The 16,480-nt window shown below is 42.2% G+C and overlaps 1 long non-coding RNA gene across 1 annotated transcript in view; it reads left to right on the top strand.

The window, feature by feature from the left end:
* The first annotated feature begins 206 nt into the window (after window positions 1-206).
* Window positions 207-16,480, top strand: part of LOC309347978 — a 38,996-nt gene continuing 22,722 nt past the window's right edge. Inside the window, exon 1 of the long non-coding RNA XR_014159101.1 lies at window positions 207-310. This is a non-coding gene — a long non-coding RNA (uncharacterized lncRNA). The remainder of the gene's footprint in view (window positions 311-16,480) is intronic.

Raw genomic sequence — 16,480 nt, 5'->3', positions numbered from 1 at the left:
CAATTCATGTTTTCCCAGATGGGGGCATGAAGGGGCTGAGGCTCACAGAGTTTTCCTGTAAACTTGCTAGAGAGAACTTGTGTGAGATCACTTCCTTTGTCTGTCTTTAGCAGGAAGCTGTAGAGCTACAAACTTCCTTCCTGCCTGGGCAGCCTTCTCTTTCTTCAGCCAAGCTGACCACACCTGCCTGCTTGCCTGCCTGCCTGCCTGACACCATTTTTTAACTTAAATTTTGTGCTTTTGTAACTTAGTAGTTTTAAACCTGCCTTCTTTTTGCTACAGTAAATTGCTGTATCAAGATGTAGATTATGTAAGTAAATACTTTTTATTTCTTCATAAAACAATGTTTGTGTGATGATTGCTTTTAAGGGAGAGAAAAGCGATAATACCAGGAAAATCAAGCATCGTGGACTATTATTGTAGAAGGTTAAATAAACCTTGTCTTCGCTTCCAGCTTTAAGCTGCAAATGATGGTATTCTGCTGATCTCACTCATGTGGGCATGGAAGGATAATATCTACCATATACAGTGGTACCTCGGGTTAAGAACTTTGCTTCAGGATGAGAACAGAAATCGCTCAGCAGCGTGTGGCGGCAGCGGGAGGCCCCATTAGCTAAAGTGGTGCTTCAGGTTAAGAACAGTTTCAGGTTAAGAACAGACCTGTGGAACAAATTAAGTATTTAACCCGAGGTACCACTGTATAGCCTCTCCTAGTATTTAAATCCCTTCCCACAAGATGCATTCCACTTTTCCAACAACAAATGATGAGCTCCCAAAGTGGCTCACAATAATCACAGCAGCCTTAAAAATACTACAAGCCTTGCAGTCACTGTATGTGAGAGTAGGGTGGTGCCAGCTGCAAAAGGGAGCGGGGGTGCTTCTCCTTTAACGCTTCTCCTGCAGAGGGGGCTCATCACCTAAGCGACAACTATCAAAGTGGCAGGAGCCATGTCCCGCTCTGTCCCTGAGCACCATGCGCCTGCTCTCTGTGGCCCCATAAAGGTCGAGACGGAATTCCCTGCTTGGGTCAATCCATCTGCCATTCGCCCTGTTGACTTTTGTTTCTTGACTGCTAAAAAGTGTATATATTCCAGCAAGTGTTTTAATTTGTTTGGCTAACTGGTTTTGGATTTGTTTTATTCTGTAACCCTGCCTGCAAAAAGTTTTGTGGTGGGTTTTTTTTAAGTGGCTTTAATACATTTTTGATGGTTTTTAGCATTTTCTCTGTAAGCTGCCTTGGACCATCCACAGATTGGAAAGCAGAATGTACATTTTGGAAAGAGAAGGAAGCAAGAAGGGATAAGCCCAGGCACCCGCTCCTGTTCCAGCTGGACAGGGGCAGAGAGGTGGAGGTGAAGAATTTCCCAGGCTCTGTTTTCGCTGGGCCTCCTGCCACCTGCTGCCCTTGTGGAAAGGATTCCAATAGAGAGAGGAAGACAGGCGGGAGGAACAACAGGCACATGCCTGGCCTGTTTCACGCCACAGAGACATCTACCACTAGCTGCCTTTGGGGAGGGTCCTGGAGAGTTCCTTATTTTTATATTATTAAGTGCGATTTTATTAATAACTTCCAGTGTTATTTGTAAGCTATGTCGGAAGGATTTGTGTGCTGAAAGGCTGGGTATAAATAACAGCAATAAATAGTAAAGGTAAAGGGACCCCTGACCATTAGGTCCAGCCGTGACCGACTCTGGGGTTGCGGTGCTCATCTCGCTTTATTGGCCGAGGGAGCCGGCGTTTGTCTGCAGACAGCTTCCGGGTCATGTGGCCAGCAGGACTAAGCCGCTTCTGGCGAACCAGAGCAGCGCACAGAAACGCTGTTTACCTTCCCGCCGGAGTGGTACCTATTGATCTACCTGCACTTTGACGTGCTTTCAAACAGCTAGGTTGGCAGGAGCAGGGACCAGACAATGGAAGCTCACCCCGTCGCGGGGATTCGAACTGCCAACCTTCTGATCAGCAAGTACTAGGCTCTGTGGTTTAACCCACAGCACCACCTGCGTCCCCAATGAATAAATAAATAAATAAATCAGAGCAACCTCACTGGCTTGCGCTGAATTTTGTTGGTATATTGGCATAGTGTTGGTGGAGTGAAATTTTTCTTCTGCCCTAAGCCCTGCCCCAGACTAACGGTTCTTCCCTCCTGACTAATGGTCCAGGCCCTACCTGATGGGAAATTCACTAGCAGGTGAAGCAAACGAGACAAAAGAAAACGAACAAGAGATACACACTTGCAAATCATTCTAGTAGAGTGATACATCAGAGGTGATGACAGGTTTTTTTTTCCTGCTGAAATTGTAACTTGCAAAAAAAAAGAAAAGATTTTTTTTCTACCCTTAATCTCCCATAAAAAATACCACAATGTATCTCAGCAAAGCAAAGCAGTCATCATATTTCAGGTGCAATTTTCCAAAGATCTTCTGATGAGTACTTCATGTCTCTTAACAACAGCCAGATTGATGACAGCTGACTTAGCCTCCTGGTTTACTTCCAGTTCTCCCTAACTATCTTTCTGATTCAGTGAACCCATTTTATAAACTCCAAGTCCACTTGTCAAGGAAAAAATAATTTATTTGCACTCTGACTGTTAATGATGGAACATTTGACTCAACCATCTTTCAGCCGGCAAAACACCCACTGAAGTAAGTGGGAGTGAGACTTGGTCAGAGGTCTGTTGTGTGACCTCACCCTTACCAGAAGGGATGTGTATTCTGGAATATGTCACAGACCCAAGGGGCTGATCTACTGCAACTGAGATGCTTCTGATATTCTTCTTGAAAGATCCTTTATCACTTCTCTTGTTCTTGTTGTTGTGGACTGTGACATGCAGTGCTGAGGAGGTGAAGTTAACCCTTTCTCTCTGTATCTTTTCCCTGATTAAGAAGCCTCACCCAGATGCTATTTCCCCTACAGAGGATATGCTGCTATTTCTCCCTGTGGCAGTGAAACTCTCTGCTCCCTTGGATGTCCTGCTCTGCCATTGGAGTGGGAAATCCACAGCCCACTATGGCCCCTTAGCCACCCTTCCAGGGAGCATAGAATTGTCCCCTTAAAGAGCTTAGGATATTGTAAAGGCTGGAGAGAAACAAAAAAATCTTTGCCTGTTGCTGCAGTTACTTCAAAGCAGGTGTCAGATGGGTGTCTCTTGGGAGAGCTGTCAAGAACTTGGGTGCCATCACAGAAAAGGTCCTCTCCCTAGTAGCAACAGGCTCATATCTGGAGGTGAGAGAGAAAGGTTCTTTTGAGGTAGCAAGTGATGCCTGGTAAATCAGTGGGATAAAGACTCACCGGGGGGGGGGGGCAGAGTTTAATGGTCCCCTGGTGGGGGCAGAGAATGGTTTGTAGTGGGTTGTAGGCAGAGTCCAGGTGACCTATTTGTTGAGCTTTCTTCCTGATTTGTTTGTGGGGAAGTTAGATGAATTAGGAGTGAACAGGAAATGCTTTCAAGCTAGAAAGAAAATAGACTGCACCTTGAGCCTGCCCTGAGACTTTGCTCCTTCCCCATGACCCTCCAGATGTTGCTGAACTGCAACTCACATCAGCCCCAGCAAGCCTGGCCAGTGGGCAGGGAGGATGAGAGTTGTCCTTCAGCAAGATCAGGAGGGCCAGAAGTTCCCCACATGTGCCCTAGAGAGCCAGAAAAACAAGGGCACTAAAACTTGAAGAATTCTGAAAGGACTAGAGATCTTAAATGCAGTATGTTGGAGTGGGGTGGGAGGAACGGGACTACAGATACCCCGTTCATAAATCAGCACAAGTCAGCAATCACAACAAACAAGCTTAAACAAACTGTTGAAAGGCATTTTAATTTAGAAGATCACAACCTTTAGACTTGGCGTCATTTCCAAAAGGAAAAAATAATAATCTTAGGGCATTAGATGAAAATAGAAGCTCTGGGGAAGTAGTGGTGGAGACAACAATGTTGCAAGTTAATGCAAAACAGAAAAAAGTAACACAAGTAGCCAAATATTTGATTTCATTTAGCAAATACTGTAATAAAATAAAATTAATACATGCCAGGTGCCCATATGGTTGTCAATCATCTCAGTATATTTGCACTCAGTGCCAAAACAGTGGGTGGCAGAGGAAGGTTCCTTCTTACTAAACAACTGGAAAGAAGGCAGCCTGCAGGTTTTTCCTTGCATCTCCATATGCAAAAAGGCTAGAAAATTACTGTTTTGGAAATGGTTAAAATTTAGGCCTGGAACATCTTTAGGAGAGATACTACCCCTCTATGTCAACAATCCCTAAAAAAAGCAGTCTCATTCAAAGTGACCATGAGTTGCAAGATGTTAAGAATAAGGTCACAAGCGGGTGGGTGGGTGTGTTTTAAGAAATTATTCAAGAACAGCTGAAGCCAGTACATTTCTACACAGAAGTAAGGGGTAGAGCAATCCAAAGGAGGAAGACTGGGAGCCACTTCTGTATCGGTAGCCCTGACAGCTTGTGGCAGATGGAACAGAAAGTGGGGTGTTCCAGGGGTGAACCTCGGGGTTGGTAGGGTTGGCCAACCCTGGGTGCAAGCCCAGGGGAGGTGCAAAAACCATGCCCCTCCACTCTGGCTAGAAAGCTGCCTGCTCACTCACCTGCCTGTACACTCCCTGGGGCACTTCTCCATTGCTCCGGACAGCCGACATCTCCTTGCCAAGGGTGCAAGGGATGGGGGGGGGGGCAGGGGCTGACACAGCCTCTTGCCAAGGGCACAAGGGAGCCTATGGATGCCTCTGGGTATCCCCCCCCTTTTTTTTTGCTGTAACATCTCCAAGTTAATACAGCAGAAGGGCCTGAATTGGATCCCTCTTCTGGACTGGTGTAAATTCTGGTGGATTCATGGCTGCTAACTACTGCTGGTGAGAACGACCCATGCTTTCCGCAGGCGCAGGTGGCCAGAGGCAGATTATGGGGAACACAACTGGTTTGGTTGCCCTGGAGTGCTAGAGGCGGAGGGTCAATGAATTTTGGCATCGCACAGGGTGCCATTGAAATCTGAGGCCCCGAGGGGATCCAAAACACACATCTGCTGGCCTCTGAATTGGTTCTGCCATGCAGCTAATCAATTGTATGAGTTTAGTGAATTAATCTGGTGGTTAAATTTGCATTCATTTGCACACTGGGTAACGGTTCCAAAGTTTCCTTTTTCTAAAAATAACACATTATTTCCCTGTGGGAGAGAAAAGAAGAGAAGCCTATTTTAAGGTGATGCTGGCCATGTGAATTTTTTATAAGCACTAGTAAATCTCTGTGTGTGCGTGCACACAATTTGATTCTTTGTTGGTCATTTGTTCTATATTTCATTATGCTTTAATGATTTTATTGGACACCACCACAATATATTTTTAATGACTTGGTAGTTCAGAGATCGTCTTATAAACAAACTCACGTATACACATGCTGCCAGGCTAACCCAAGGAAACCATTTTAGTTAATTAAAAGTTTAAAAGTCTGTGAATCTAACAATTTATTCAATTAAACATAGAAGTAGGAAACTGCCTGATCTCGAATCGAGAGCATTGGTCCATCTCGCTCAGTATCGTCTGCAGACTCTACACAGCCTGGCAGTAGCTGTCCAGAGTTTCAGGCAGGGATGCTCTCACAGCCCTACCTGGGACTGAGCCTGGGACCTTGTGCATGCAAGGAAGAAGCTCTGCTGCTGAACTAGATCCCTTCCTCAGCATGGAAGCTCTGCTCTCCATCGCTGCTTGTTTCAGTGCTCTGGCTTTGCCTCTTTCTCATCTGCCTCCACTGAGGTGGGGTAATTTGATCATTTTTCTCTGTTTGGGGATCATTCTGTTTCTCAATCCAAAGTCACACGGCAGAATTGCCTAGCTTCAGAGGAGGCTATTGAGTGAATCTCTGCATGAGTCACTATGCTGAGGAGACACACTCAGAACAGTAATTCCCACAGAGATGTGGGCAGTGAATAGCCCAGTGGGCTATTCAAACTGTGTGTTGCATGCAAGCACATTTATTTAAAGTTTAAATGCAAGCAGAGACTTCCTGCAACAAAAAGCAACTTCCGGGGGAGATGGTTTTCAGTGAGAAATTAGAGTGGGGAGGGTGGTGCACAGCCTTTCTCCCCCCCCCCCGCCACTTTTCTGCTGTAATCTCATCCATCCCAAAACACACACAGTTGCTTTCATCCCACAAATATTTTTCATTACCACCACATAGGAGGAAGGGAGCAGGGTGGAGAGTTCCTGGGAAAAAGCAGGGGAAAGAGTTAAATAAACCCTTCCCTACTGCTTTTCCAGCAAAAATTGTTCCCTCCCAAAGCTGCTTTTTAATAACCAGCCACTGGGGATTAAAGACATGAATTTGCATACAGCACACCATTTTAAAACTGTGTGCTTCCACTCTGACAAGTTTAGGACACACTGGGCTTCATTAATTAAACTCCCACAAATCAGACATCATTAATGTCCTCTCAACAATATATGAACCCGGTTTTATGTGGGGAGGGGGGGAAACCACCTCCAAGTCTGCTAATGAAGATCTCCTTGAATGAGGTTTGGGCCATATGGATGCCATTTGGAATGAACAGTGAGAATGTACAGGTCAGCCTGCACTTTAGTGTCTGTCTATCCATCTGTTTTCACATTACTTGCAAATTATAGAATCCTCCAGACCCAAATGATCATAAATCAGTACTATGAGCATGTACACTTTCCCCATCTGTCATAAAACAATGAATTAAATTCAGGGCTGTCAAAATAATGCCGCTGCAGATTTGCCTTCTTCTGAGCAGAAGGAATACAAAGCTCCATCTCATTGCCATAATTTATGGTCTCCCTGGGAGATGTGGGCGATTAGGGTTGGCCCACCAACACACAGAAAAACAGTAGGAACTCCAATAACTCCAAATGGAAATCTTGGGTCAAATTTATCAAACCAATCAGAGAGAAATCTATTTCTGTTTGGAGAAGGAGGAGATATATTGCATGTTTAGGGTACGAGGAGAGCTTTGGAACATTTGGCTATTCGGTATTTGTGAGTTTTGGAATTCCTAGCTTAAATAGTATCACCAAAGGGCCATGTGATGTGTTAGACATGGACACCTTTTTTAGCCAAATAAAATATACAACTGCAAGCAAAGAGGTTTTTCAATGTTAACAACAACATATTTGTGCAAATGATGTAACTGAAAATTTTCTAGGTAGGACTTTAAAAAAGCAGAGCTCCAGTACTGGAAAAATATACCGGCTGAAAAATGAAATGTTAGAAAGGGCTCAAAACCCAAAATATATTGTAGGGCAAACATGGTGAACAGACTTCACAAATGAAGGGAATGTATAGCACCCATTAAAATGGGGTGCATGGCTTGGAACAAATCAAAATGCTTCTTCTTCTTTTAACATTAAATAGCAAAACATGCTAACATTGGTTCATACCAAAAATAAAAGTTTGCATTTGAAAGTTCCACAGTGTTTAATTCTGACCATGTAGTAGGTTTTAAAACTTTTTTCTACCAAGAAAGCCCTGTCTTCTACGGAACTCCTTTGTTTTAAGGCCATGTGGCCACTTCAGACGCACTATTTGCCAACCTCCAATATCCAATTTATCACAGCCTTCTGAAGTTAGGCAGGCAGTGAGAGCGGGCAGGCACTTCTCTCTTGCGGGGTCCTCCATCTTGAATTCCGTCTCCAGAAAAGCTTGCCTGGAACCAGGCATTTCAGAATTTTATCTAGTTGTGTTTTTAAAAACACACACAAAAATATCTGAGAATATTTGACAAAATGCTCCCCTTGGGGAGAAAGTTAAAGAAGAAGAAAAAATTAGAATTTCTTTCAGCAAAAAAAAATAAATAAAAATGGTTCTGGGAAATTCTAGCTCAGCTTTAGGAAATAAGCATTACAGTATAGGCTGGATCTAGAGGAAGTTAGTAAATGGTGCTGAGACTTAATGGTGGTTTCAGTGGAGTTAAGGGTTTTTAACTTCATTTAGATCCAGCCCAAATTGTTTGAGCCTGAACTGTAACTAGGAAGAATGTTGTCAAACATTTAATTTTATTGAATTGATTTGGCCTTTGGATGGGGCAAGTGAAAATAAAGATAAAACAAGTAGATGTAGTGCAATGAACTAGAGATATTTTATTAGCCTGTCAAGCTTTTTATGGGTGTTTGAAACTAGGGGTAGTCAAATGAACATCCTTTGTGCATCATGGTGACCAGTGGGGAGGGGGAGAGGGGGTCGCTCCAGCCTTCGTCTATCCCTAGTGTCAGTGGGGCTGGGCCTGCTTAGCTGGAGTGCCCCACTCTCCCCCTGCCACCCATAATGCTCCTCACCAGCCACGGGTGGCTCTGAGACATCCAGCCTGACTATGGTCTATGCATCATTATAAATTACCGTACATATTATTACAAATTACCTTAAACCCTTGATTTTGGTATCTTAGGATCAGTTTGTACCACCACAGGCTTCTCCTGGACTTTCCCACTTCACCTTGCAAGGGATGAAGGCTGCACGTCTGAATGTTTCACCAAATTATTCTCTGCATATAGAAAACTATCTTGTCAATGCTAAGTTTTGGCTAGTACTTCCTTTGCCTGCTAATTTCCATGTGCATAAGGGTTTATTACCCACCCCCTCTTGGAATCATTCAAATATTCAACCCCATCAACTGCAGGCTGGTGTGGTATCCTCCAGGGAAAACAACCACCTAATTCTGTTCCTTGTATAACCTGCCCCTTCATTTGTATTGGGTTTGTTAGGGAAGAACACTTCTTAGAGCAACTGGGCTGGCTCAAAAAAAATGTTTGCCAATACAAATGGCTAAAGCATGAGAAGTGTGTCACAGCTTTCTCTATGTTAGTTGCAGGAGATGCATCTCCTCAAGCTAAATGAATATTATCTAAGCATAATTGCAAAAGCCTGATTCTCATTGAGGTAGTAAATGGGGGGGGGCTGTAATTGCTAATATACGCTCACATGATTGGATGTTGCTCAGGGAGGAGGGAATCACCACACATTGCAAGCCAGGCTAGCCTCTCTGGCATGCTACTTTTCTGTGTGCAGGGATATTTGTTAATCTTTATCGATTTATTTATCTGACAATGGAGGATAACATCAGCTTTGAATTTCAGTCTGAAGTGGTTAAGTCTGATCCCAGCTTTGGAAGTGGGCCTGGTCCCATTCTCACTTCAGGCCTGATTGCACCGAGACCTGAAGCAGCATCAGGCCTCCACCCTCGTCCCGTCTGCATATGGAGCCGCCCAGAGTGGCTGGGAAACCCTGACAGATGGACGGGGTATAAATAATAAAATTATTATTATTATTATTATTATTATTATTATTATTATTATTATTTACAGGGCTCTGGAAAGAACAAGTGCTTTGACCTAAATGTTATACTATTCAAAAATGCATCAATACTATATAAGTGCAGAATTCAATGTTGCCCTCTTCTGTTTGTTAAATTAGTGCAGGCATTTTTGCTTGCTAGATGGCATGGACCCCCATCTCTTTCTCCTGTCTGCTGCTCTGGGGACACACCTGATCCTGTAGAGGGGAGTGGGGGAGGGAGTTGCACACAACTACTCAAAGTAGAGCCAATAAAAAACAGACCTAAGTTAATGCTGCTCATTAATTTCAATAGTTCTCCTCTGAGTTAGGGCTGCCACCTTTGGTCGGGCAAAATAATGGACAGGTAGGGCAAAATATGAGACAGGTCAGGGGGAAATGGGGGGCTAAAATTACCTCAAAGTAATCTGTTACTCTCTTGCATGCTCTGACTCCAAGTCTCCATCTCTGATTCACCCATCTCTGCCCAAGTAAAAACTCTTTCCCACTCCACCCCACCCCCACCCCCACCCCATTCTCCACCAGGTCCATGCAAACCTCTCGCTCTCCAAGTCCCACCTAGCCCCCTCTGCCTACGCAAAACCTGAGACACCACAGTGGCAGTCCTGTGCACTGCCACCCCACTCTCTGTCTCTGTGACCCACTCTCTGACCTCGCAAAAACTCTCTCTTTCAAACCCTCCTCCTGCCTCCTGCCATAAGTCTCGCTCTCGCTCTTGGCTCTCCTCTGCCTGCACAAGCTCCCGCTCAAGTTCTCGCTCTCCTCCTCCCACCGGGCTCAGCCTGCATAGTTTTGAGGATGAAGATGAGCTTGAGTACATGAAAAAAGCCAACCTGTTTGAAGTCTAAACAGGATAGGGGATACTTTTCTCCAAAAATGGATGATCACACTTTTTCTAGGGATGGGTGGCAACCCTACAGGTTACAAGCCTATATATTATTACCAAGATATGTTACAAATCAACAAGAATTAATGGTCTTCTTTTCTTAAACCAATCCTGATTCATTAGATAAAGCATCCTTTAGCTTTCCAGGGCCACTTCGCTGATGGGTTTGTGTAACCATCTGAACAGGAACTAAATACTTCCATCCTAACAAGAACAAAGAAAAGTAATAAAAGCCTATAGAGATGTATGTATCACACATGTGCACGCACACACACACATAAACTAGTATTCTTCATCACTGAAACATTGAATGTTCTTGCTTACTACAGCCTCAGAGAAGCTGCTAATTATGGATGCTGCTGCAGTGTGTTACTTTCCCTTCATTAAGTCAGAAAGAAAATAACTGAAATGTGCTTATTGAGTCCAAAATTTCAAACCTTTTCCATTAGAAGCTAATTTTATCCTAGCTAGAACAAGATTCCTGTAACATTGAATGATTAGTTGTTCCCAATTGGGATAATATTTCTCAGTTCTCACATCTTACATTACTGTCTGGGAGTTATACAGTGGTGCCCCGCAAGACGAATGCCTCGCAAGACGAAAAACCTGCTAGACGAAAGGGTTTTCCATTTTTCGAGGCGCTTCGCAAGACGAATTGCTCTATGGGCTTGCTTCGCAAGACGAAAACGTCTTGCGAGTCTTGCGAGTTTTTTCGCTTTCCCCCCCTTTTTCTAAGCTGCTAATAGCCGCTTTGCCGCTAATAGCCGCTAAGCCGCTAATAGCGCTAATCTGCTAAGCCGCTAATAGGGTTGCTTCGCAAGACGAAAAAACCGCTAGACGAAGAGACTCGTGGAACGGATTCTTTTCGTCTTGCGAGGCACCACTGTATTTGCAGATATTAGAGCTGTCAAGCAAGTTGGGGTGGAATCTGCCTCACACATGCACTTTGGAAAATCTCTTGCATTGGGGAAAAGGCATAGAATTAATCATAAGTTATTAACCGATATTTAAAAAGAGGTGGTTTTGCTCTGCCAAATTTAGAATTGTATTATGAAGCTGCATGCCTTTCTTGGATCAAAGAGTGGATAATCTTGAAAAATACAGATCTGCTAGATTTAGAGGGTTTCAACAACCAATTTGGGTGGCATGCCTACCTATGTTATGGAAAGGCGAGAGTACACAGAGAGTTCATGAATCATGTGGTAAGACGATTGCTATATTCGGTATGGGTAAAATATAAGGATATTCTGGAACAAAAAATACCCTGGCCGTTGTCGCCATCGGAGGCCATGACAATTAAAAAAATAAATGTGGAGCATGACTGGGGAACCTGTAAAGATTTACGAATTGAAGAAGGTAATCAATTAAAACTTAATAATTTTAAGGAAATCAGAGGCAGATTGACAGGCTGGATACAATATCACCAACTACATGAGGTTTTTAGGCAAGGCTTTGCAACAGAGTTTTCAAGATTTGAAAAGGAGGTGATCTATAATGAGGTGAAAATGCTTTCCAGAATGTACAAAATTCTGTTAGACTGGTCAGTAAAAGAAGAGTCAGTTATGGTAAAATGGGCTATGGATATAGGCCATAACATCCAACTTTCAGCATGGAAAAAACTGTGGAAGGAAGATCTCAAATTCACAGCATGCTATACCCTTAAAGAAAATTATATGAAGGTCTTTTCTGCTAGTATTTAACACCTAATAAACTGGTATTTAACACCTAATAAAATTCAGATTTGTGCTGGAAATGTAACGAAGCAGTAGGAACAATGTATCATGCATGGACTTCCGGGTTAGTGCCTCTGGCAATGGCGGAGCTCCTCCGAACGGGAGGAACTTGCTCCGTGAAAAGTAGGGTCTGAACCGCCACGGCAAAGGCGGAGACGCACTGAAATCACAGGCAGAAGAAGCCTGTGAACTTGGGATTCGGCTGGCACCCTTTGCGCCTCCCCTACTCGCAGGGAAACGATGTTTTGGGGATCCGGAGCGACGTGGGGTGAGCGGTGCTGTGCTTTGAATCGACCGCTTCTTTCACGGAGTGAAGCCGCATTGCTGCTGCCGGAGAGCGCTGACTTTTTCCTGTGGATAATTGGACTTTAAACAACAACCCGTGAGTAGTACGGAAAATTGGATCTTTAAATACCTTAATTTGACATCGAACGGGGAAGGTTCAAAACAGGAAGTCCGCCTTCCCCTTTTGTAAATAGACTGAAGCAAAGAGCTTACAAGTTAAGGTCTTGGAAAGCCTTATGTAAAGGATTAAACTTCCATCGATTGAAATTATTAGACCCCCCTTGGAAGCAGGAGAAGAGGGGGGAAATTTTGGACCGTGTATCCTGCAGGAGAGAGTGATTAGAATTAAATTGGCACTGCTCTGAACCTGGGAACGGACTGACAGTGATTGACGTTTTGGGAGAGTTCATTGACAGCGAAGAGAACGGATGTTGACAGTGGGTTGAATAAGAGAAATATATTGTTTCCATTGTCCGTTTCTGCGTTTAAAAGGGAGGAAAAGTAACTGAAAATTGAAACCAACTTTATTTTTTGAATTTTCTTTGAAAGGATTGATACAAGTGGAGACTGTTTCCCTCTAGAGGGAGCTTTTGAAACTGTTACAAGAGTGGAGCTGGGAAATCTCCAGCTGCTTGATAAGAAGTGTGGGAACTAGAGATTGACCTTGGACATTCAAGAATGTCGACAGGAGAAGCCTTAGTAACTGCATTTTGTAAGATAAACTATTTGTTGGAACAGCTTCATAAAAAATTGGATGTTATGATTACTAAAACTGACATTTTGGGACCAAAAGTGAGCACCAATACAGAAATTATTCAGGATTTGACACAGGAATCTATTTTAGCAGGACAAATTGCTGAAAAGGAGAAGGAGAAAGTTGCTGTTGTCAAACCTAAAGCAATACAAGGGGGAGCCTTAGTCTTACAGAGGCAAATCGAAGACTATAAGTTGAGGCCCTTTATGATTGAAACTAGAAACTAGAAAAAGGCCAAACTCTGACTGGCCTGGCCTGGACTGGAAAAGGAAAGTTGGAAAGATCCCTCTATGCAGGGATTAACTGACTTTTGGAATATGGACTTGGGTCAGGAGGAGATTGGAGCTCGGGGGGGAGCCTTTGGAGTTGGAGGAATTTTGAAATATGCCCTGAAATACTTTATGGATCCTAGCTTTAATTGTGGAAATTTGGCTGACCTGTTGAGAGGGAGTGGAGGTGTCGTTGGATTGGAGTTTCCTCGAGATCTGCTCTTTAGCATCAAAGAATATGAAGAAGAACTGCAGAAGGGATGTGGAAAAGAGTTAAGAATCTGAATTTATTTAAAGACAATTATGAAAAATGTTGGTCAGAAGTAAAGAAAGATTTAGAAACATGGTCAAGGTTGAAACTGTCCTTGTTAGGTCGAATTGCTACTATTAAGATGAATGTATTGCCTAGAATGCTATTTTTGTTTCAGAACTTACAAATTCTGGACAAGATGGATTGTTTCAAGAGGTGGCAGAAAGATATATCAAAATTTGTCTGGCAGGGCAAAAAGCCCAGAATTAAGTTTAAGATTTTAACTGATGCAAAAGATAGAGGGGGATTTGCCCTGCCGGACTTAAGATTATACTACGAAGCAGCAGCTTTCTGCTGGCTGAAAGACTGGCTACTTCTTGAGAACACAGACATCTTAGATTTGGAAGGATATGATCATTGTTTTGGTTGGCATGCATACTTATGGTATAACAAGGCAATGGTGTACAAAGGTTTTAAAAACCATATTGTTAGAAAAGCATTATATAATGTTTGGAGCAGATACAAAGATCTACTGGAAACTAAAACTCCCAGGTGGTTGTCACCAATGGAAGCCAAGGGGGTGAAAAAACTTAATATGGATTCTAAATGGCCAAAATATTGTGAAATCTTAGAATATGAAGGTGAAAGGGTTAAGCTTCAGAGTTATGAAAAACTAAAGTCCAAAGTTCGAGATTGGCTGCATTACTACCAGATAAATGAGACATTTAAAGAGGACAGGAAAATAGGATTTCAGAAGGAGAGGTCAAAGTTAGAAACGGAACTGTTAGAACCCAATACTAAGAATCTGTCAAGAATGTATAATTTGCTGCTTAAATGGAATACACAGGAGGAAACGGTGAAATCAGCCATGATTAAATGGGCACAGGATATCGGTCATGACATTATGTTTGCTGACTGGGAACAGTTATGGACCACTGGTGTTAAGTTTACGGCATGTAATGCCTTAAAAGAAAATATAATGAAAATGATCTACAGGTGGTACATGACCCCAGTCAAGCTTGCAAAAATTTATCATTTGCCCAATAATAAATGTTGGAAATGTAATGAGAATGAAGGTACCTTCTATCACCTATGGTGGACCTGCCCGAGGGTGAAAGCATTCTGGGAAATGATTTATAATGAAATTAAGAAAGTCCTTAAATGGACATTTACTAAGAAACCAGAGGCTTTTCTCCTGGGCATGGTTGGCCAATTGGTGCCAAAGAAGGATAGGATTTTCTTTATGTATGCTACTACTGCAGCAAGAATTCTTCTGGCAAAGTATTGGAAGATGCAAGAACTACCTACTCTGGAAGAATGGCAGACAAAGGTGATTGACTTCATGGGACTGGCAGAGATGACCGGCAGAATTCGTGACCAGGGGAAAGAGGCAGTGGAAGAAGACTGGAAGAAATTTAAAATATATCTTAAAAACTGTTGTAAAATTGAGGAGTGTTAAGATGTCAAGGGGTAAGAAGCAGAGAATTACAGCTGTAACCAACAAATTTATGGGAATTTAATGAAGGGAACTAAATGGATAAATTGACTAAAGGGTTGCTAAAAAATTCTTTCTAAAATAAGGATGCAGCGAAAGGGAGGTATGGGGAAGTCGATTGAAAGAAGTTACAAGAAAATAAGATTAAGAATTTATTTATGTTTGATTTGTTTATGTTTGTTTGTATTTTGTGATGTGTTTGTCTTTTAATTATGTGTTTTAAAAATTGAATAAAAATTATTATTAAAAAAAAATGAAATACTTTATGGATCCTAGCTTTAATTGTGGAAATTTGGCTGACCTGTCGAGAGGGAGTGGAGGTGTCGTTGGATTGGAGTTTCCTCGAGATCTGCTCTTTAGCATCAAAGAATATGAAGAAGAACTGCAGAAGGGATGTGGAAAAGAGTTAAGAGCCTCGGACATAAGATCTTCAGGTTGATGGACTGTATGGAGTGGACGGAAGTGTCTGTCAGAGCCCGAGACCAGGGAGAGGAGATGGTGGAAGAAGATTGGAAGATTTAAAGTCTATACATAGAAATATTGTAAAATTAATGAGTGACAGGAAAATGTTGGAATGAATTTTTATGGCCTTAGTAGAAATGCTATAAGGAGTTAAGCTTAAATAGGTATACTAATTTTAATGGAAATAAGATTAAAAATATGTTAAGACATTTATATGATAGAAAATGGAGAAAGATGGAAAGGAATTGCTAAAACAATTAATGGAAGTGGAATACAAAGAGGGAGGTGAGAGGAGGTCGATGATATAAGGGAATGAAAGTTAGAATATGGAAAAGGTATGATGTATGTTTTTAAATTGTTTTTGTTTTGTTTTGTTTTGTTTTTTTTAAAAAATTTTTATTGGGTTTTCAGCTTTTTCAGACAAACACACACATATAAAACAGACACAAAACAAAACATCTGTAATTTCATAATCTTACATTCATTACCTTCTTTCAGTGACTTCCCCGCACCCCCCTACCCACCTTCCAGTTTCATTAAGTATCTCAGCAAGTTATTTGTTCATTTCTCTTAAATATTGTTCATATCTTTCTTAAAATTTATCATTTTTCCATTTTTACTTATCATATCCCATTATATACATTGAATCCTTTCTCTAAGGTCGGCCTAATTTCTCTCCCACAAATTCCTCGGTCTTTATATTAAACCAAAAATCATATATTGAACCAAAAATCATAATATTCCAATTCTAGATCCCAGAATCTTACCACCCTACACTCCCCTCCCTCCCCTACCCCGGTTTTTGCCCCTTCCCATATTTTTAACCCGGATTTCTCACATCGGAGGCCCTTAGGCCCCAATTAGTCTCTTTCCACCAATTTTGTTTATAGTCCTTTTTGTTGGTCTTCTCTTTTCGGAGGAATTCTGTTCCCAGTTCCTCATATTTTCCTCCTTCCAAATCAAACAGAAACAGTTTCTGTCCAGGATCAACAAATCTCCCCTGTTGCAGCTTAACGAATAAGTCCCCATCAAACTTGTTCATTCTTTTA

Source organism: Podarcis erhardii, assembly GCF_964252035.2.
Source record: "Podarcis erhardii genome assembly, chromosome: 8".
In the NCBI taxonomy this organism is placed as follows: domain Eukaryota; kingdom Metazoa; phylum Chordata; class Lepidosauria; order Squamata; family Lacertidae; genus Podarcis; species Podarcis erhardii.
Note: the sequence above shows the minus strand (reverse complement) of the source record. Positions and strands in the feature narration are given on the sequence as shown.